Source organism: Tenrec ecaudatus, chromosome 4, assembly GCF_050624435.1.
Source record: "Tenrec ecaudatus isolate mTenEca1 chromosome 4, mTenEca1.hap1, whole genome shotgun sequence".
NCBI lineage: Eukaryota > Metazoa > Chordata > Mammalia > Afrosoricida > Tenrecidae > Tenrec > Tenrec ecaudatus.
In genome coordinates, this window is record NC_134533.1 from 203,974,256 (window position 1) to 203,997,827 (window position 23,572).

Genomic DNA, 23,572 nt, shown 5'->3' on the forward strand with positions numbered 1-23,572 from the left:
TGAAAAAGCCCTTTCACCCTTCTCAGCCCGTTTCCTCGACTTTTAAATGAGGCAGAGAGGTGCACCAAAGTGACCACGCCGAACTTTTCTAGGATCCTGGACCCGCCCCTTTGACAATTAGACACAAGCCACACCAGGAAGTCCCTTTCATGGTCCCTTTTTGCCTTTCCGGGAGCCATGGAGCACAGTGGTTATGCATTAGGCTGCTAACCAAAAGGTTAGCAGTTCAAATCCAACAGCAGCTCTGACCAAGAGACTCGTGGCTGTCTGGATTCATAAGGAGTGTTGTACTGGGCAGTCCTACTCTCTAGTATGGGGTCACTAGGAGTTGAAATCAACTCAGCAGCAAAGAACTTTGTTTTGTTTTCTCCCTCAAAAAATGTACTCACCTACAAATACACAATAAACCCTTGTATCAGTGAACCTGCAGAGTGGGGTTGCCCTTTCGGCATTTACTGGCGCTAAAGGAGCTTTGTAACACGTGGTGAACATGGCAGAGGCCAAGCGACTGTCTGGCTGTGAGGAGGAACTGTATCCTAACCTTTTGTAACCTACCGGCTTCCCTAATAAAGCCCACAATCACAAGTGCTAACTGAGTTCAGGGTGGCCACAGCAATGGATTACCAAACCCAGCAGAGAAAGCGAGTACTGGACCAGGGCTGCCGGCATCACGACAGGAGAAAGTTCGCCTGGCCTTTGCCTCACACCCTTGGGCAGATGCAGAGTTGGGTCTACTTCCCCTTTATGCAGATATTGCCCCTGGCTTTCCTACTGTAGTCCTCGAGAGCAAGTCACTGAGTTTCTTACACGTCTTACACAGCGATTTTAAATTGTATCTACCGACAGTGTTTAAGATCATTCTTTAATAACTATTTCTATCATTTAACTATTGATTCAGTCATTAATAAGGCACAAATGTGAACTCATATTTATTTTATACTTTAGGTTATAACCCAGTATTTTGTTATTTTGTCATTCAAATGATCCAGCTTTGGTCACTGAGAGCTCTTTGGGGCTGAATCTTATTTAATATCCTTTTGTTCTGAGAACATCTTCACTCCAGGAAAGCTTTTGGCTCTACAATCAGCAACTTCTCCAAGAATCCTATACTCACCCACTTACTGCCACCAAGTCAATCCCAACTCACAGTGGTCCCACAGGACATGGTGGGAATGCCCACTGGGTTTCTGAGGCTGTCTCATCCACTCCTGAGGGATCAAACGGCTGCCTTTGTGGGTAACAGCCCAGCACTTCCTTTGACTGGGAACAGGAAGTAAATTAGAAGTGAAGATCTAGAAGCTAGCTGTGCTCTGTTACTAGGAAGTCAATGCATAGATATGCTTTTGACAGACCATAAAGGGATCCTCACCTGGACTATGTGAGTAACTACCACGTACCCTATGCGCTCGCGTGTAAGACGACCCGACTATCAGCTGAGGCACCTAATTTTACCACAAAACTGTCTTAAAAACGTGCCGGAAAACTCAGCTTATACACGACTGTACAGGGTACGTAAAAACCACGCAGCTCGTTTCTCTACTCTAAGTAAAGAAAGGTCCACCTACTTACTCAAACACCTAGTAGTATGTTTTGTGTTTGTTTTTCAATTTCTGAAAGAAGAGCATGGTCCAACGAAAAGAATGCTGCACCAGAAACGAAGAGCTCCAGTTCTCAGCGAACAAGGCGCACACACATCACCTGTCTGACCTCGCTGATCAGTCACTTCTCTTCGTCAGTGACGCATGTGTGCAGAACAGAACTGTCCCACAGCCGGGGCCGGCTCCCAAGGAGCCCCAGTTGGGTTCTAATTGCCAGTCTCTCAACAGTAGTGAAGCGCAACTGCCTGCATCCCTGGGACCAAAGTCACGTCACTCCAAGGGCTATGAGGGAAAAGGTCTGTGGAGAAATGGAGTTGAAAGGTAATGAAGTTCTTCTGACAATTTTTAGAAAACTGTGTCAGTGTGTTTAAATTACTTGAGAATAAAAGGAATATAAAATATCCACTATACAGGAATATAAAAAATAAATACAATTTCCATAATAGAAAAAATACATGGTAAAACTTTTATGATGGTATCTTTTTTACTGTAATGTATTTAATGTACACCAACAATAGTACATTAAACAAACTCGGGCCAAAAATGACAACAGGAAGTCTTCGTGGCATGCACTGGGCTCCTCCTTTATAAAAGTATCCCTAGTAAAGACCCATAGCTGGAAATTTCTGAAGACTCCATCTTATCAATTAAGCCTGGACGTCTCAAGGAAACTACTGATGAAAACAGTGCCCCAAAAGTTTCGGTGAAGTGCTTAGCTACTAACCCTAAAAGGTCAACAGTCCGGGCCCTGCAGCTGCTCCAGAGAGACGACAGCCTAGAACACTCTATGGGGCAGTTTTACCCTATCAACCGGGACCAAGCATGCGAAGACAAACTTAAAATTGGAGGTCAGCATAAGAAATGTACGTGTGTTTGCTTTTAATGGAATATCATGAAGGGTTAAGATCAGATTTAAGAAACATATGAGAGCTTTAAAAAAATCTTTTGGGGAAATTCCATTACCTTTTCATTCCATTTTTCCACAAACTTTTTCAAGCCCCTTGTATATAAATGGGAGAAAGACAAACAAAGCTCTCTATTCCAGTGAAGTATTAATCGTCTCAAAATCTCAGGGAGGCAATTCCGCCCTGTCCTATAGGGTCACTGTGAGTCACAATCCGCTCAGTAGCAGTGAGTTTGTTTTTTTTTTTGGTTGTATATAAAACTTCCCATCATTCCACACCTTCACATTCTCAGCCTCTGCAGAAGCAGGCAGGTCCAGAGAGGCTATGACAAGCAAGATAAGAGGACAATCCACAGAAATGAAGGTTTCAGTCCTGTAGAATGTTATAGCTGGCACCTGAAAGTTTAAATTTGGGGAATGCCAAATTAAACAGTAACATGTTCCATTTAAAGAATCATTTCAACCCTTAGAAATTACTGAGCAAAAAAAAATAAAAAATAAAAAAAAAAGAAATTACTGAGCAAGGGAGTGCCCTGACCACAAGTAGAGCAAGTTCTCAAACAGACAGTGGTGACATGCCGCCAAGTTGACTCTGACTAATAACAACCCTGTAGCCAGGAACAAAACTGCCCCATAGGGCTTCCTAAACGCAGTCTTACCGCAGGAGCCCTGGGGGGTGCAGTGTTTAAAGTGCTTAGCTAGGGAGAGGGAGGAGGGGAAAAAAAAGAGGACCTGATGCAAGGGGCTTAAGTGGAGAGCAAATGCCTTGAGAATGATTGGGGCAGGGAATGTATGGATGTGCTTTATACAATTGATGTATGTATATGTATGGATTGTGGTAAGAGTTGTATGAGTCCCTAATAAAATGTAAAAGAAGAAAAGAGAAAAAAATGATTAGGGCAAAGACTGTACAGATGTGCTTTATACAATTGATATATGTATATATATGAACTGTGAAAAGAATTGTATGAGCCCCAATAAATTGTTAAAATTAAAAAAAAATAATAATAAAGTGCTTAGCTACTGACCAAAAAGTCAGGGGTTCAAACCTACCAGCAGCTCTGCAGGCAAAAGATGTTAGCTTCTATAAAGACAGGGCGATTCTAGTCTCTCCTCCAGGTCACTGTGAGCCGGCACTGGCTCCACGGCAGGGGTGGGGTTTGATTTAGCTGGAGCTGATCTCTAGTCTTTGCTCCTGCAAGGCGGGCAGCGGGTCCCAATCACTGACCTTTCACTTAGCAGGCAAGCACTTAACCACTGAGCTAGGGTGCACAGCAAGTGTACTATCAGTGGGGTATAGCAGCAATGCTTCTCCACAGGGGAACAGAGAGGGGAAGTAGTAAACACGCATTAATAAGCTATCAGCCCACAATTTGCAGCTTTCCATGAGGGAAAGACAAAGTAAACTCACTGACAAAGTCAATTCCAACTGAGAGCAGCCCTACAGGTCAGAGCAGAACTGTAAATCTTTCTGAGTACACTGACATATAGTTCCCCCTCCCAGTGGCTTCTGGGCTCAAATTCCCAACCCCTGAGTTTGCCAACACGCACTTTAACCATTGTGCCACCCTGGAGTCTACAGGGAAGACCAGGGAGAAAAAGCCCCAAGAGCCACACTCAGATTAACCTCAGGAAGGGAAACTCAGAAGAAAATCCAGGATGAAGAGGAGAGGCTCTGCCTTCGAGGAGGTGGGCGCAGAAGTGTGGGCTCAAAGCTGAGAGCTGCATGGTGTGGCTTCTTCTCAGACTGCAGGGTAGAAAGGCCTGACAGTCACAGCGCTCCAACAAGAAACCCGGTGACCGTGGCTAACAGTAAGAGCAGCAGGCCATGTGGACAGCATGTATCCTTGATAAGATGTAATGAGTGGCACTTCTCTGCTCTTTCTCAGTCTTCATTATGAGAAAAACATTAGACCAAGTCCAACTGAGGGATATCTTTTAAATGCTTTACAATACACTTCAAAAATGTCCGTCAATAGGCGCCAAAGGAGAAGTTACAAGTATTATGGTACACTACAGGAACCATACTAATTCTAATGAATGCAAGTAAAATGATGGAACAGAGAAAGAAAATCAGGTAAAAACTAGGAAAATCTGAGTAAAGTATGGACTCCAATTAATGACAGTCTATCAATACAGGCCCGTTCACTGTAAAGCAAACTGGCAACAAAATCCAATTAAGAAACAAAAGCCCTGCTGCCTCTCCCTACCTACAACACAGGGCGCACAGAGCTCCTTCCAGCACCTTTGACTTGGCGTGTCCCCAGAAAAGCCTATCGAGAATTGGGAGCTCCTATCAAAGGACCTGACAGAATTCCAACATTTTAAGTACCAGAAAATACTTATTTTCAAGTGCAGAAATCATCATCCATCCACAAAACACTTTTCAAATTAGGGCCTCGCTGAGAATTTCTCAGTAAGTCTGTAGTTAATATTTGGAATAAGAAAAGTATTTCTGCTTTCATTATTTCAACAGGTTTTAAACATTATAAACATTCTGTTATTTATACCCACACTAAGCAATTTTCTCAAAATACTATTTTCATGTCTTTAAGCAATACAAAGCTCATTCTAAAGCATCGTAATTCCTTATAAATTATATCCTGAAGAAAAGGAGAAAGGGAAGTTAAGTGAGCCCAAATGTTGGTATCCACAGGGCATGCTAGTTCCCAATCTCAAGAGGCAGCTTGAATCCTATACAGGAACTCTTTCTACTAGTTTAACCCCTCTCCAAGATGCCAGGAAGGAAAATGACCACTGACAGCCATACATCACAACAAAGACAGAGAAAATGATGTTCCTTAAGCCTCTCTTTGAAGTTTTAAAATGACTCATATAATCCAGACGCTCAATATGAGTTCTTTAATTTTTCTAGCCGTGGCTATCACTCCTCCTTCAAATGTTCATCTATCTGGTCCCAAAAAGAGTTACAGTTTTAGTGGAGCTGAGAAGGGGGAAACAACTCCCAATTTTTCAACAATACAGTATTATACTAAGCAAAAGATCTAGAGAGTGGGTCAAGTAGTAACATATGGTAACAGCAAAATTATCTCATAAAACACACCCTAGAGGGATAGCACCACTATAAATTGGAACTGACTTGATGGTGGTGAGTTATAAGTAGAAAGAGAACTTTGAAAGAGGGAGGGGGGTTTTACTAGTAAATTCTATCAAGCACTTAAAAAACTTACTCCCCAAAATAAATAAATAGATAGATAGATAGAGTTTAATATAAAGAACTTACTCCAATCCTTAAGCTCCTCCAAAACATGAGAGGAAACACTTCCTAACTTGTTCTATGAAGCCAGCATTACCCTGATAACAAAGCTAGACAGAAATTACAAGAAAACTACAAATATCCCTTATGACGACATATTCAAAAATCTTCAACAAAATGCTAGCAAACCAGATCCAGCAGTGTATTAGGAAGATTACACACTACTTCAAAGTGAGATTTATCCCAGGAATGCAAGGGTAGCTCAACACACAGAAAGCAATATGCTACCCTATTTTAACAGAATCAAAGTGGGAAGGCGCGTGACCATCTTCTTTGATGAAGAAAAAGGCGCCTGTCAAATTTCAACACCCACCGACGTGTGTTGGAATTGAACAGATTCCTCAAGAACAGAAGAAGACGTCCTCAATATATCATTAAAAACAAGCTCATTCTCATCGTCAACGCGGCCTCTTCCTTCTCCCATGGAGAAGCTGATGGGTAGAAGCCCAGAGGCTCATACACTTCCAGGGCGCTTTCAACATGACAAACCACACATATGAACGGCACACGGCTATCTGATCTACGATGAAAGCTTCTTCTACCATCAGGAACAAGGCAGGTCTCTCACTTTCGCCAACGCAGTGCGAAACCGGAGAGTCCAACCACAGCAAAACGCAGAGTTCTTCATTTTTTGTGGAGACTAGTTTGTCCTTTCTCTTTGTTGCTTATGCATGCAGTACGATTTCTAAGACTTATTTGCCTTACACAAGGCAAGGAAAATAAAAAGCACCCAAATTGGAAAAGTCAGTAAAATAACTTGTTAGATGACATGATGCTATAAATAAAACATCTGGAAGAAATCAACACATATACAAAGCTAATAAATATAACAAAGTTGCAGGATACTAGACACACACACACACACACACACAACCTTGCAGTCCACAGACTACCCTACAGGCCAACAATCACTAGCACTACTTGGCATAGAAGACCTAAGGGAACTAAAGAACAGAGCTGAGCAGACACGTGCACACCACGTGCATCACAGCACTCTTCAAACTGCACGGACACACACCATCTTCAGTGGTTCTCAGCCTTCCTCATGCCGCCACCCTTTAATTCAGGTCCTCATATGGTGACCCCCCTAGCTTGGGGGTAAAAAAGCTGAAGGGCTCACTCTGCCCCATTTCAAAACCTAATAGCATTACAAGTCCAGAAACAAACCCAACCAGAGCCCTGGTGGCTGGTCGGTTACATATGTGGCTGCTAACATCCAGGTCAGCAGCTTGAAGCCGCCAGCTGCTCCCTGGGAGAAAGACGAGGCTCTCTCCTCTTGCAAAGACTTACCACCTTGGCAACCAACCCCCGGGGCAGTTTTGCCCTGTACAACAGGATCACTGTAAGTGAATGGTGCTAGGAAAAATGGATATCCATGTCCAAAACAATGCAGTTGGACCCCATCTGCCACATTATACAAAAATTATCACAGAACGGATCAAAGTCCTACGTGTAAAAGCTAAAGCTATGAAACTTTGAGATGACAACCCAAGCCCACTCCCATCCCGTCCATTCCAAGCCAGCAACCATACATGAGACAGGAAGTGCCCAGAGCAGACTGGCAGGCTTTCTCCGGCAGAGCCGCAGACCGCTGGAGCTACCAACATTCTGGTTAGCAGCCCAGCACTTCAGCACCAAGGCTTGTCCTAGAAGAAAGCATACAGAAGCTGATACCAAGGGCTCAAGCTGAAAGAAAAAGTTTTGAGAATGATGATGGCGACAAAGGTACAAATGTGCTTGACACAATCAATGGATGGATGAATTGTAATAAGAGCTGTACGAGCCCCCAATAAAATGATTAAATAAAAAAGCTCATCAACTGAAATCAAAGATCAAAATGATGCTTGTTTGTGTTTTGACGTGAGGGGCATACTGCATCTGGAGTTCATTCCACCAGGTCAGACTGTTCATGAAGCTCTCTATTTAGAGGTTCTGCAAAGGTTGCATTAACAGTGTGAGACAAACAAGGCCTGATTGGTGGCAATCAGGGGACTGGTTTTGCTATCGTGACAATGCACCTGCTCACACAGACATCTCAGTGCACCAGTTTTTGGCAAAAACAGCATGCCTCTCTTGCCCCATGCACCTTACTCACCTGGGCTCACTCCCTGCCACTTCTTTTTGTTTCTTCGAATGAAGAGGGACATGAAAGGACAACCATTTGATGACACAGAAGAGATGAAGAAAAAAGTGCTGTCAGCTATCCAAACAGATGAGTTTGGAAAAATGTTTCCAAGAATGGAATCACAGATTTGACAAATGCATTAAGTATAATGAAGAGTACTTTGAAGGTGCTAAGGTTTTTTCCTAAAAAAATTTAAATGCATAGCTTTGAAAAAAAAAAAGTTCATTTTTGGGGGTGGTACCCCCTCATATATGTGTACTTACCTTTGCTAACATACACCCTTGAATGCAGTGGAGCATACAAGGAGCAAAGTTATGAAGACTTTTTAGATATAACCAAACACTTTAAAGTTATGACTACCTGGGGACAAGAGTCTCAGGTCCACAGTCTTGGGGGACAACCAGGTCAATTGGCAAAAATAGTTCCAGAGACAATGTTCTACATCCTACTTGGGTAAGTAGCAACCTCAAAGGTGTGAGCAGCCACCTAAGGTGCAGCCCCTGGTCTGTCTGGAGGAGAGAAGAATGGCAAAAATCTAAAGGCATGGAGACATTCAATCAAATGACATCAGCCTTCGTGACCCCCAAACCAGAACGAGCTTGTGTTCTGCTATCATTGCCAACTACACTTCCCCATGGCTCTCAAAATGATCGTATTAGAAGGTCCTAGATACAGTGCAGAGGTGGGGGAATGTGGGACGAAGTCCAGTCATTAAAGATTCCAGGTTAACTGGTCAGAGACAGGCCCTGAGTTATCTTTCAGGTCTGGGACTCAACTCACTTCATGTTGGAATAATCACCCATGGAAGATCCACGGGGCAGCAACTAACCAAGCACAAAATATGGAGGGTTAGAAAAGGAGAAAGATGGCAACAGGAAGCAGCGAGGAACTAAGTGGGCTAAGGGATGGTACACCGAGGGACTGCAATAAATGAGTCGGAACAAAAGGCGTGAATTGCTGAAATGCAAAACTGACAACCAGCGCTGTGAGCTTTCACTTAATTCACAAAAAGTGTAAATAAATAAAGTTGATGATTCCCCAAAGCAAAACGCGGGCTGATTTTGACTCTTAACACCCTTGGTAGGATTTCAGAGGTTATGTGTCTGTGGGAGCAGCCGTCTCTAATCATCATCCTTGTGGTTAGCAATCCAATGCTTCCCAAACTGCCAGCAGGGCTCAAAGTGGTAATTAAGGGTTAAAAAGTTTTTAATAAATAAATGGTATATAGCAACAGCTTCAGTCACCAATTAGTGAATATCTTGACATAATAACTGTCAACAGAGAACTCAAACATACCTATCAAGCAACTTTTCATTCTGTGACATATAAAGCTGTCATGAGTCACAGCCAACCCAACATCAACTAGCAACAGCAAATACCTAGCAAAGGACAAGACAGTGGGCTAAGTAACTTACTCCTACCCTTTGTGCAGGCAAGGAGACTGGGACTTCAAAAGGCCCTCAGCACCAACAAGTGAGCCTTTCCAATCTGACTTCATCTATAAAACAAATATTAGAATGTAATTTAATTTTTTAATTAAACTGAGATTTAGTGCAGCATTAGGAAAAACAGGTGCTTGTTGAGAGTCATTAATTGAATTCATCTTCTATTTCTATTTGTTGATACATAATTTGTATGGATTCAATGCGGCAAGCCTCTACTATTGCTATTAGTGCATGTGACTCTGCACCAGTGTATCGAGGATCACAACTCTCCCAGCACTTTAAAAACAAATACCTAACACTGAATGATGGTGGTGTACCTACACAAAAGGGAGCTGTTGCTAATTGTTACAGCATCTATAACTTTGAAACAAAGCAAAAGCCACCAAAATAATACAGGTGAGTATACAGTCCCATCTGCACATACTTGTATATAACAAAGCAAATCCACTACGAGTCAATTCCAACTCAAAGCAACCCTTTAGGACAAATAAGAAACACTCTCCAGAGCAGTGGTTCTCAACCTTCCTCATGCTGCGACTCTTTCATACAGTTCCTCCTCGTGGTGACCCCCTAACCATAAAATTATTTTCGTTGCTACTTCATCACTATAATTTTGCTACTGTTATGAATTGGGCGACCGCCATGAAAGGGTCATTTGAGCCCCCGAAGGGGTCACAACCCACAGGTTGAAAACCACTGCTCTAGGGTTTCTGCCGATGTAAAGCTTTGTGGAAGAAGACTTTCTAACGGGTCAAACAATGAACTGAAGCAGTCCAAATCGTAAGCAACTCATTGCACCATGAGGGATGTGTGTATGCATATGTACATGTAGATAAACAAATGCTTTTGTAATTGCAACTATATGTACATATATGCATATTTTATGTGTATGTATGTATATATATATAAAGTTACATAGAGACACAGTTATAGCTACTATTTAGAGAAAACCAAACACACCAGAATTGGATGCAGGGTTTGAAGCACTAGGACCATAGTATCATGGGACAGCTCAATTGGCATCACCCAGTTCATCCAGTTCTGTTCTACATCCTACTTTGGTGTCTGGTGTATGAGGCGCTCACTCCATTCAGCAGCACATAGACTCAAAGCATATAAGTAGCCATCTGAAATGTGACTACTTGTTTTCATTGACTCAAAGCAAAAAAAAGAAAGAAGAAAATAAAAGACTCAGAAGAGAAACTAGTCTACAGGACAAATATCTACATGAACCACAGCCTCGTCTACCCTCAGTCCAGAAGAATTAGGTGGTGCCTGGCTACCACTATCAAGATTCTAATCAAGGCCACAAAAGAAGAACCCGGGAAGACGGCAAAAATGTAGAAGTTCAAATTCTTAAGAAAGAAAAATCAGACTTGTTCAGGCTGCATACAGGACTGAGCCTATTGCCCTGAGATGTTCTTCAAGCCTTGAACTGAAACTAACCTCTGATGTAGAAGGTGTTCTACCTATAAAACAAACCAGGTCAAAAGAATGAATATCTCACCTGTAAAAAGGATCTATGTTAGACCAAACCGTCAGCAACTACTTTAAAACAAAGATCAGAATGTAAGAGAACAGGGAGTCAGATAAATGGAAACATATTAACCAGAACAGAAATATTCCTGTTTACACATTATGAAGAATGTAAGCAATGTCATAAACCAACATGCATAGAAAGTGTTGAATGGTATGGTGGTTACATAATCTGGTGCCAACTTGAGACTATTAAGAGTGAAGGGGTGGAGTTTAGCCTGTCAAGCAGGTATATGTTTGATGACCTCATTTGGAGGCGCTATGGAGATAAATAGCACGCTGGAGGCAGGACACACACTCTCTGCTTCCTCTTTCTTCTGACAAGACACACAGAGCTAAAGCCCTGTAGCTGGAGGAGCCACGTGGGGACCCCTGCCAGCAGGGAGATGCTTCCAATGACACAGGATCCACAAGACTGTCCCCCCACTGACCTGTGATCTTCCTGCATTCGGCGTCATTGCTTGGGTATGTGAGTCTGAAGAGGATTTTATAGATTGGTGTTGGACATAGGGGCTAATATCAGACTTATGGACTTGATCTGGACTGGGCCGGGATATTTTCTCAATGTACATTTGTTCTTTTAAATAAAGCTCTTATACACATGTCTATATTCTCTAGTCAACCCTGACCAGTAGTGCTCACCTCAACCTGTGGGTCGCAACCCCTTTGGGGGTCAAACAACCCTTTCACAGGGGTCGTCTAAGACCATCGGAAAAAACAAACATTTCACAATATATAATTATATATTAGGTTGTGATTAATCACTATGTTTTCATTGTCTAATTATGTTCAATTTGTAACAATGAAAATACATCCTGCATATCAGATATTTACATTACAATTCATAACAGTAGCAAAATGACAGTGATGAAGTAGCAACGAAAATAATTTTATGGTTGGGGGGGTGTCACCACAACATGAGGAACTGTATGAAAGGGTCGGGGCATTAGGAAGGTTGAGAACCACTGGCCTTAACACAAATGGGAATATTAACGGCTGCGTAAACTTTCACTGAAAACAATGCTTTAATCCTAAAGAGTGCGTACCAAGATATTTAGTGATAACATGTCGCAGTTTATTTTTAAACAACTGCACAAAATATACAACACAATATAGAGCAAATATATAAAAACATTAACTGCTGAATCTGGATGGGTAGACAAGTATTCATTTCACTACTCTTTCAATTTTCCTATAGGTTTCAAATTTTCCTTAATAAAAAGTTGAGGAAATTAAGCATTATTTTCTTTCCTAATTTGGATCAACTTGCAAACACATGTCAAGTGAGAAGAGCCACAGGCAGAGCTCTGTCGAATATGCCTGTGGTGGTTGTTGGCCAGCCAGTCCATTTGGACTCATGGTGAGCCCCGGTGGGCAGAGCACTGCTGATCCTCAAGTCTTCAAGGCTGGACCTTCGGACAGATCTCCAAGCCTGTCTTCTGAGGTGCCTATTTGGCAAGTAGCCAAGTGCTTAATCATGCGCCACCAGGGGTGTCACCATGAAAAATTTTTTAAAGATGTGTGGGTGTGTGTCTGTCTATTGTACCTACCTACCAGCCTACCTTCCTTCTATGTTAAAGCTCCGTGGAAGAATAAACAAAAAAACTAATAGCTACTGCTTTTTGTGGCAGATGGCTAACTTCTTGGTGATAAAGGTAGGACATTTTTCAATACAGCTTTTTACTTCAGATTGCCCGTTTTTCCCACTATAACCTTTAGTACCTTTAAACACAAATCCATAAAATATGTTCTTTGCTTTTCTACTACATAGTACTAAATAGCATATTCAGCAGAAACGATCCATGTTAAAAGTTTACAACGTCCCTCAAAAGGCTATAATTCTGATACAACTGTCTGTAAATATTCTTACTTATTTAAAAAAAGAGGGGGGAGGCAGGTTGATAGCTGCAAGTGAAACTTTGCCCAATAACTACTAATCGCCTGTGAGAGATGTTGTATAACCTTCGATAACTACCACGATCCCCCACCACTGCCTTTAGAAGAACAAGGAAGACCTGGCACGGTACCACCTTCCATCACTTGGGGTTCTTTGGACAGATTCCCCCTCTCTTACAGCAACAGTAAGACACTTTTCAGCAACTAGCCAGGAGACAGGGAGCATAAACTCACTGCCCTAAAAGTTGTGTCTATTTTCTCCCTTACTGCTGTCGTGTGCCACCCTAGAGAACAGAGTAGAACTGCCCCCTCTGGTTTCCTACGTTCTAATCCTTACAGGAAGCAATCGCCGGGTTTCCAGGGACAGGCTGGTGACCCCTTGACCTTTTAGTTAGTAGTCAAATAGCATGCTTAATCATTGTCACCAGGCCTGCTTATCTTGACACCTAGAAACATCACCACTCGCAAACAAGTTAACAAACACTGCTATATACAAAGCCCAAGTTTTAACATTCAGCAGACCTACACGAAAAGCAATCCCTAATTAAGGACCTTCGACATAAACGCTCACACAAACCTGAAAGGTAAACCCCAATGAAGTGGAAAAAGGAAATGACAGGGTGTCATTGTCAACGAATCCCTCACGTTGCACATTGACGACGCGTTTAGAGCAGGATGTTGATGTATGAATAATTAAAAAGTGTACACTAATTAAAGGGGTTCGTTAAAAAGACAAAAGAAAAACTGAGACCAACATCAAATTAACTACAAACACCCCCAAAAACTTTTTCAACACGTGGGAAACCAGAGCGCTACCCCCCGCCGTTTCAGAGGGAGACACAGAAAGAGTACTGAGGAAGAGACGGAGAAGTAGAAATACGGAGTTAAACACCTGATTCCCCTTTGGAAAACGACAAGCTCCGGAAACGGGTTCCCGGGAAGCTTAGGTGGGCACTCTTGAGGTGGCCCCAAGCTGAAACCCGCACGTCGCTCCCCAAACCACCAAAGTGGAAGGAGTGCCTAGGAAGCCCCGCCCTCTGCCCCCGCCCCGCCTTGTCCAAGAGCAGGGCGGCGGAAGGGGAGGTGGCACGAGGCCGAGGGAGGGGAAAGCCCGCCCAGGTGACTGGGACTGGAGGCGGAGACTCCGTCTAGGAAGGGGGCCGCCGTACGGCAGGGAAGATGGAGACCCCCGACCAGTACGGAATGGAGGCTGGGAAGATTGAGGGGGGGGAGGTGACGAGAGGAATGAGGGGTACCTCTGCTCCAGGTAGGCGCGGGCATGCCCCTGCCCCCAACTCCTGGCGGAAGAGTATCCGCGGGAAGCGTCTTTGGGGGACTGGAAGGAGACTATGGAGGCCCCGCCCCCGAGTCAGTAATCAGGAGGCGAGAAGGGGCCTGTCGGGGCCAGGGCTCAGCCTCTCCGCCGGCCTGGCCCGCCCCCCTCCGAGCCGGCGGCCCAGGCAGGTGCCGCCCCTCCCCCAGCGCGGCGCCCACTCTCCCGCCCTCCCGGCCGCGCGCCCAGTTTCCCCGCCCCTCTCTCCAAGAGCCCCCCTCTCTTCTTCCTCACTTACCTTCCCGGGCGGCTCCGCCGCTCCCCCCTGACCCCGCCAGCGGCCACAGTTCACACACACACTGCCTCAGGTCCCGCACTCACACTCTCCCTCACTCGCACACACACACAGCGCGACCACGGCTGCTGAGCGGCCCACATATTTTGCGTCACTCACCAGCTACGTACCGCGCGCGCGCGCCGACTTGGCGCGAGGCTCTCGGGTAGGGGGCGGGAGGCGAACGCCAACGCGAGCCGAGGGAAGTAAGCGGGTCCCGAGGCCTTATGGGAAGTGTAGTTTGGCCTCTAGGGGGCGGGCGGAGAGTCTGGTTTGGCGCATGATCACGTTGCTTCTGGGATTTGTAGTTTTTAAGATAAATGAGCCCTGCTGTGTACGCCTTGGCTTCTTAGGAAAGCGGAAGCCAAGCGAGGGACCCAGCTCCGCAAGCAAACACTGCCAACTGCTTAATACCTTGACATCATCTTGGGTACAATAGGAGTGCAATAGGTATTAAAAGGCGGCTAGTGACCATCTCCTGGACTTCATATAAATTCCAGTCCCCGAAGCAGCTCAGAGACCTTGTGGGAGACCATCTGCTTTTTACATGAGGGAACTGAGCCCCAGAATGCTGAACTAGGTTTAGAACTCTGGTCTTATGAATTGTGGCCTGGGAGTTTCACGAGCTACAAAACGCCGACAGACCATCGCCTGTATTTAGTTGTTGGCATTAGACGCAAGGTTATTTGGTAGTATAAAAAATCCCCTGCCATTGAGTCCCTGCCAACGCATAGCGAGCCCTATCGGACAAAGAACGGTTCCTCAGTTTCCCAGCCTGTAGATCTGGAGAACATGGTGGATTCAAACGGATTCTTTGCGGTTAGCCCAAAGCATTTTTTTCGGTAGAGCACTTTTTTGGTAGTACCAAACCATAAACCCACACTCACCACCTCCGGTGTTTCCGACTGGGAACCCAGTAGGAAACAGAAGAACTGCCCCCCCTGTGTCTTTCACGCCCCGCCCCGGTATTTTTTAAATCATTTTATTAGGGGCTTGTACAGCTGATCACCATCCATCCATCCATCCTTGTGTCAAGCACATTTGTACCTTGATTGCCATCATCATTCTCAAAACATTTGCTTTCTACTTGAGCCCTTGGTATCAGCTCCTCATTTTCCCCTCCCTCATGAACCCTTGAAATTTATTTAAAATTTTTTTCATGTCTTATACGCACCGATGTCTCCTTTCACCCATTTTTCTGTTGTCCATCCCCCTGGGAGGGGGTTATATGTAGATCGTTGTGATTGGCTCCCCTTTTCTCCCCCCACCTTCCACTTCCCCTCCTGGTATGGCTACTCTCAATATTGGTCCTGAGAGGTTTATCTGTCCTGGATTCCCTGTGTTTCCAGCTCTTATCTGTACCAGTGTACATGCTCTGGTATAGCCATATTTGTAAGGTAGAATTGGGGTTATGACAGTGGAGGATGGGGGAGGAGCATTAAAGAACTAGAGGAAAGTTGTGTGTTTTTCTTTTTTTTTATTAATTTGTTTGTTTTTAAAAACACTTTTATTGGGGACTCTTAGAAAGTTGTATGTTTCATTGTTGCTACACTGCACCCTGACTGGCTCATCTCCTCCCCGTGACCCTTCCGTAGGGGATGGCCAGTTGCCTACAGATGGATTTTGAGTCTCCACTCCACACTCCCCGTCATTCACAATGATATTATTTTTTGTTCTAGGTCTTTGATGCCTGATACCTGATCCTATAGACACCTCATGATCACACAGCCTGGTGTGCTTCTTCCACATGAGCTTTGTTGCTTCTGCCCCTGTGTGTTTTCAAGACCTACATCTGTCCTATCTTTCTCCCATTTTGAGTACCGGGTCTGTCAAAATTTGAAGGAGGCCTGGTGGTGCCGTAGTTAGGAGTTTCTGTTCTGAAAGTCAGGGCTCCAGACTAACCGGAATGGGGGGTGGGGCGAGATGTGGCAGCCTCCTGTGAAGCTGTACAGCCTTGAGGCCTTGGAAACCCTCTGGAACATTCCTACTCTGACCTCTAGGAACCTGTGAATCCGCATCAACTTGGGAGCAATGGATTTTATGCAAATTTGTTTGTAAGCCAGAGGTACCCATAACCATTCTGTTCCACTCCTGAAACTCCACCCTACAGAACCATGTGCTATTTTTTTATCATTTTATTTGGGGCTCTTACAATTCTTATAACACTCCATACAACAAGTGTATCAAGCACAAGTGTATCAAGTACGTATGTTGCCACCACCATTTAACATGTGCTACTTTCGAAGAACTTGGTAGTACCAACAGAGGGATGCCCAAGTGAACAGTACTAGGTAGATCATTCTTCATGATTTTGTATTGTTGTTTTAAAAACCACTAAATTAAAAGGAAAAAACACTAGATGTGTAGTATAACTATGTATATGTAAATGTATAGGAAAAGAACTCAGAAACATCCCTGCGTTTAGCTATGGTCATCCCTAGGAATGGAGACTAGGAAAGGGGGCTTGAGTATTTTACAGTATGTACTTCTGTATTGTTTGAATCTTTTAAAGCAAGGAATTATGGAGGAGGGAGTGGAGAAAAGAGGAGCTGATACTAAGGGCACAAGTAGAAAAAATATTTTGGAAATGTGGAGGGAAGTTTGGGTAGAAAGAGGGAACTGATCACAAAGATCTACATATAGCCTCTTCCCTGGGGGGGTGGAGAACAGAAAAGTGGGTGAAGGGAGCCATTGAACAGTGTAAGATATGACAAAATAATAATAATTTATAAAGTATCGATCCTTTTCCGGTTCATAAACATGATGATCGGGTCCTCAAGCGTCTGTGTGACATGTGCCTCCCATAATACTTGTTACGACGTGGGCACATTACCCATCTGACACGAAAAAAAAATAAATTAAAAATAAATAAATAAAGTATCAAGGGCTCATGAGGGAGGGGGGGAAATGAGTTGATATCAAGGGCTCCAGTAGAAAGCAAATGTTTTGAGAATGATGATCGCAACAAATGTGCTCAACACAACGCATGCATGTATGAATTGTGATAAGAGCTACATGAACCCCCAATAAAAAGGATTTGTGAAATAAAAAGAAATGTTTTGGAAATGTTGATGGCAACATATGAACAAGTGTGCTTAATCCAATTGAAAGATGGATTGTTATAAGATGTGTAAAAGCCTCCTAATAAAATCAATAAAAATTTTAAAAGAAAGCAAGGAATTATTTGTGTGTCCTTTGTACTGTTTAAGAAAAAATAAAATTCTTAAGGCCTCATTCAAAAAACAGCTGTTTTCTTCCTTTATTTTCCCCTGCAATCTGGGACGAGTGCTCTCTCACCCAACTTCTGAGTTTTCTTTCTACGCAGAGCCTCCCTGTCTTGTCCCCTGATCACACCTAGAGCATAACAGGATCCAAGGACATAGTTCTCACAAGAGGAAACACCAGAAATCAAAGATGAGGCACCGTGTGTGTGTGTGTTTTCTGTTTCTTTCTGTTCAAGACCCACCTTAGAAGCCTATTGCTGTCAAGTCAACCCAGGCTCTTGGTGACCCTGTGGAGCTGAGCCTGCTGTGACCTTGTCGGAAGGTTGCCTTTCAGGCAGATGATCCATTCGCTTGTCAAAGAGGCAAGATAACCCATGGCCCATAAACAACCAGCTCTAGGGATGCAATGGCCAGCACTGACCCAAAAGCAGAGAAGACGACAAGAAGGGGTAGGGAAGCGAGATCGAGGGAAACAGAACAAATACAATGCCAACTGTGAAAATCAACCGGTATCATGGAGCAACCTGCATTTAAAAAATTCGTTCCACGGGAACCTAGTCTACTGTGTCATCTATGCTCACTACAGCACGACCGAATATTTTTCAATGGAGGAAAGTCTTGGCCATCCACCTCCAAGGAAGTAGCTGTTGACAATCCCGTGGAGACTGCTCCACTTTGACACACAGGGTCTCACCATGATGATCAACCAGTTGCTACTGGTTACCATTGACTTTGACCCTGCAGCAGGCTCAGCCGCACACTTCCTTGCCCACAGTGTAGGTCTGGTGACGCCTCCTTTCTAAATGGCAAGTCTGAGCCCAGGGAGGTGGAAATCAGGAAATGGGTTGAGTCCATTGGTCCAAGTCCTGGGTTCATCAAGCTCCCTACACGTATTTTCTTCCAATGCTCCTGCTGCAGCCAACTCTCCTGCCATGTCTCCCTGAGCCGTGGGCATGAGATGAATCTGGACAAAGCATTTGAGCTTTGACTACACTCCTGTCCATGGACTGCCCATCGGCTGTTGTCCTGAGTCCCTGCTCTGTGCAAACAGCACCCAGCTCACCGTGGCCTGGCACTACCTCTTCTGCCACCAGATGGCACTGCTTCCCTTCAGAAGGCCAGTCTGGGGTTTAGGAGGTGGCACTGGGAATGAGGAGCCCTGAGGGATTTGAGGGAGTTCCCTTCGGAGTCTCACTCAGTGGAGTTGAGTCAAGAGCTCTGGGGGTACCAGAGCCTGGATCTGTCCTGGGCTGCTGCTTCCAGACTCCTGCCCTGCAAAGAGTGCAGCTTCGCTTTCCCCATGTGTTCCTCTGCCACCCCTCCAGTCACACATCCGCAGGTATGCCTGGGCTGCATACACATTACAGGCATGGTACCTGGATGCCTCCCACAAGAGACGCACTTCACCCCCATGCACACAGCCATCCTACCCATGCACATGCGTGCCCAGACAGCAGTGCCCACAGCCAACAGTGAAATACCTGAGTGCAAACAAGCCCAAGGTCCTGTGGAGGCCAGGCCCTCATGCCCAGCTTGGCTTTGACACCCTGCTCCTAAATCACTGGCGGAAGAGATGCATTGGCCTCTGGTAGATCTGTCTCCTCTGCACTGCCTGTCCTCCCTGGGCGTGAGAAGGACAAAGCCCTCTCTGAAAGGGCGAGGACTCCCTCTGGTGAGTGCCTGGCCACCAAGACTGGCCCCAGCACCAAGGGCTCCACTGGCCCTCACCCCCAAGCATGCTACCTCCCTGCTGGCTGGCCCAACGCGGCTGCCCTCCCTTGCTCATCCTTGCCCTGGTGCCACCCCACAACTCCCTGGGGCCGGGAGGCAGAGCCAGCTTCACTACCAACACTCCAGCTTTCCTGTTGGTTGAACAATACTGCTGCGGCACCCAGGGGTGCCAGGAAGAGTCTCTGCCTGGCCGCTACACTTTAAGTCCCTGAGCCTGGGTCAAGAGGAATTTCCCAGCATTCACCCGTTACCCCAGCCCTGCTGGGGTTCCAGAAAGTGGGGAGAGGTGTGAACAACCACTCCTATCAGCCACTGCCCCACCCACTGCCACCCTCTCCTTTTACAAAGAGAATCAGGCTCCATTATCATTAACTGCAGGAGTGGCAGCCACTGCCCCACCTCCACCTCCACCAGAAGCCAGGCCCCACCTCCTGTCCCCCCCCTCCCCCGCAGGTCAGAGGCCTGAGGAGGGAATCACATGGCCGTTCTTCACCCCAGGTCAGCTCCCTTGTCACCGGTGCCCCGGGCCAGAGCCTGTGCCCTATTGAAGACATAGTTACACCCCCAAAACGTATGCATGGTTGATCTGAAATTCAGATGGAACTGAGCATCCTGAATTTGACCAGGCAACCATACCCCACCCAGAGTCACTGTCCAGCCACAGACACCAAAGGCTCCCCTCCCTCCCTCGGAGCCCCAGAGCCTCACATCAGTCAATCGTCTGCAAACTAGAAAGCAGATCTCAATAGCGCCTCCCGGTGGGTCTCATTGAGGACCGTCGCTGCCAGCGGTCAAGCCTTCTTTACCTAAACCGGACGGCCAGGGTGCCATCGGGCTCAGATCAGATGCCACCCTTTTGCACGTGGTCGGGAGGAGAAAACAGTGTGCAGTTGTTTGTTTAGGTTTTCCTCTTTATGGGGAAGAATCTGTAGGAGGAGACAGCTGAGTACAGCTTTGTAGACAGGTAACCAGGCCTGGGTTCCACACACCCCCAGCCTCCCCCCTCCCCACCCCCTGCGTTCAACACCCCCCCCCCCATGCCCGCTCACAAGTTGTGGCACCCCGGGGCTCCTTCCTTCTCTGGAGCTTCAGTTTCCCTGCCTGGGAAATGGGAATCATTCCTTCTGCCCAGCATCCTGATGATTCAGTGTGATCACATACAGCTTGCCGGGTGAGCGACTGCTGGGAAAGCACTGACCGCTTCTGCTTTGCTTCCTACCTGTCCAGGACCACCTTCACCCTTAGCCCTGGTAGCTGTCTCTTTGCCCTCCCTGCTGCCCGCTGCAGGACTCAGCCCTCCACATTGAAATGAAAAGCAAGCTCCTCATCAGAAAGAAAAACTAGGTTCATGTTCAGCAGAACGGACACGTCAGAAAATCTGGACCCTTGGGTGTCACCCATCGGCTCTCTGTCCCAGCAGAGAACAGAAAGTGGATTGGGTCAGAGGGTACAGGTAGGAGACTCTGTGTTCATGGGCCTCCTTGTCAGGATCAAGGGGTTCGTAGACATGACAGCAGACATGTGGCCCTCCCAAAACCAGCCTCTCCCCTAGGATGGAGCCTGCATCGGACCTTGGCCCAGAGCACTCTCGCGTCCCTGGGAACTGCCCGTCCAATGGTGATGTCGGACAAAGCAGAGGTGGAAGAGGTGGCTGGAGCAGGAATCGCACAAAGCTGAGGCCAGAACACTAACTCTGGCCTCCAGGTACCCACAGAGCCTATCAGATCCCCCAGCCTGGCCCCGGCTATCCGCTTTGGGACCTCTGGGTCCTGTCCTTGCAGAGGCTGTACTCTGGGCAGGGCAAAGAAGGCACAGAGGTGTGTGAACAGATGCAGGACAGAGAAGGGTGGAGCCGTCGATAAGGGCTGGGGGTTCTGAGAGTTCCCTGCGTCTCCACTGCCTCCAAACTCCACACCCACTGCCGTTGAATGGATGCCCCCTTAGAATGACCCTACAGGACGGGGTAGAACTGAACCTGTGGGTTTCCAAGACTGTAACTGTTCAAAGGAGTGGACAGCCATGTCTCTCTCCGGAGGAGAGGCTGGGGGTTTCGAACTGCTGACCTCGAGGTTAGCAGCCCCACCTCCTGATTCCTTTCCCTCGGGTTCCTTTCATTGTAAATCCAAACTGACCTGGGTGTTGAGCTCCCACAAACCTCTAGGGTTGGTGACAGTCCCTATTTGTAACCACAAGAGCCTTCTGCAGGTTGTGGGGGTCACTGGCCTGACCTATGTGGATGGCCTCCGGTGACTGCTCGGCAGACTTTGATGGAGATGCAGTCCGAGAGCCTCCCATTCTATTCGTTCTTTGTAAAGGGCCTGTTGGTCTCACCCCAAGTTTACAGGCCAGAGACTCCCCACCACTATCTGAGGGGAGTCATCTGCCTCCCGACCCTCCCAAGTCTGGCTGCCTAGGACCAGGAGCCTAGGGGTCTTGTCAGAGAGAGCTGGGTGTGCCCCCGAGGCCTGGGCCCCAGAGCCATCAGAGAGAGAGATTCTAGGCAAAGGGGTGTTCGGGGCTCTGACCTTGAAACAGCTCCTCTACATCCCCTCAGAGGTGGAGGTCGAGCTCCGAAGAGTCACATGATGTTCCTGGCCGGAGCACCCTCTGCCCAGGTAGTATGCACCGGGCCCAACGTCGTCACAAAGAGTTGCTTGTGAAGTCATAATACCAACTGCGGGACCAACAGCCAGGGCAGGCAGAGCCGTGATCTTGGGGGAAAGGGCTTCAGGACAGACTGGCGGGACGCTGGAGAGAAGTCGGGCATCCAGAGGGACTGACTAGAGAGACGCCCCTCCAGTTTCAGGCTATGCGTCCTAGGACTTGGGAGATGATAGCTACTCAAAACTATTTCATTGCCAGGAGGAGAGAGCAACCAGGGCCTGGGGCTAGGATCCTGGACCCTTGACCTATGGCAGGTGACCCACGGGGGAGGAGAGGATGGAGCGCCCCACCCTGCTGAGGGCTTGTAAGGGTCCTTATCAGTGGTGGGACTCAGATCATTGACAATCAGGTGGTCCCTTGCCCTAATGACCATTTGAGGTATAAAAAGAAATATATCGAAAGGTTCTTTGTTATTTCGTATGCTCAATATGTAAATAAGAACAGTGAAAGAGGTACACAAAACTCGATTATGTTACAAGAAAGCTTTAAGATATTAATAAAAATTATTAAACTAAAATATTATTAAACTATTGATTTAAAAGAGCAAAATTCTTATTTAAGGTACTTCCACTTTGCTTCGTTTTTCCCAATAGTTTTATTGGTACATAATTTATATATCAGGCCATTTGATAGTTCAGTCCCATTAGGAAAAGTTATACAATCGTCACCGAAGTTTTAGAATATTGTCTTCATTCTTGTGCTCATCGCCCTCTCCCCTGCCACCCCCACCCCCAGGGAACCATGAGTCCAGTTACCATCTCTCTAAATTTACCTACCCTGGAATTCATGTACAGAAAAACATTTTTTAAAAAAACTAACAATAGCCAAGTAAAGCAAAAATCTCAATCAAAAAGAAAGCAGAAACTATTTTAAAATAGAGCATATTTAAATGGATCACAAGATTGATCAAATGCTAGGGTGCTAAATTTTAACCTCACTGCATCTGCCAAGGTCCACTTTCCAATGCACTCTGTGAGACTGTACAGCTATTCCCATCCCTGGTCCAGAGTGAGAGGAAATTTACCAGGAACTTAATCCAATCTATTTCCCCCCACTTCTTTTTTTTAATGGAAACAATAGACTTTAAAAGGGGCTAAAGGGGAGATCAAATGTTAAGATGTTACACTTAAACCTAATGACATGTGCCGCTCTCTATCTGGTGATGAGTCTGTTGAGCGTCCCTCAGCTTTGATCATAGGGGACTGGGGATTCACCGGAGACTTCATCCCTGTGTGGACCCTACGTAAGGAGCTTGTGCCTCCACTGTCTTCTGTAGCTGCCTTTGAACCAGGCATTCCCCATCTGAGCTCTGATGCAGTTCCCTCCTTTGGATTTGGATTATTTCCTTACAATCCTTGGATCATACAGGCTGGCGTACCTTTGGCATGTGCACTTGAGTGGACGCCTCCCTTAGACGGCTGCTTGATTGAAGCAAGCCTTTACTACCCAGACGCTGTTCTTCTTGAGAGCTTTCTTTCTTTGGATCTAGCTTTCAGCACACTTGGTTCTAGCATGCACACCTTCAGCGAGCTCTCCCTGAGGGCGAGCATCAAGCAGGGTCACGT

General features: G+C 46.0%; 1 protein-coding gene and 1 non-coding gene across 4 annotated transcripts in view; one reads left to right on the forward strand and one right to left on the reverse strand.

Moving 5' to 3' along the window:
• DCAF1 (DDB1 and CUL4 associated factor 1) overlaps nucleotides 1-14,488 on the reverse strand; it is a 75,698-nt gene extending 61,210 nt beyond the window's left edge. For 2 of the 3 annotated variants that reach the window (XM_075547437.1, XM_075547439.1), the window contains exon 1: nucleotides 14,353-14,488. The gene's annotated coding sequence lies outside the window, so the exon portion shown is untranslated. Of the gene's footprint in view, nucleotides 1-13,673; nucleotides 13,794-14,352 lie in introns of those variants that run through there. The other variant, XM_075547438.1, reaches the window with a different exon arrangement.
• A 2,639-nt stretch (nucleotides 14,489-17,127) lies between these two features.
• On the forward strand, nucleotides 17,128-17,231 carry LOC142447780 (small nucleolar RNA U13). Its single transcript, XR_012784431.1, has one exon. It is a non-coding gene; the product is annotated as a small nucleolar RNA U13 (small nucleolar RNA).
• The last annotated feature ends 6,341 nt before the right edge of the window (nucleotides 17,232-23,572 follow it).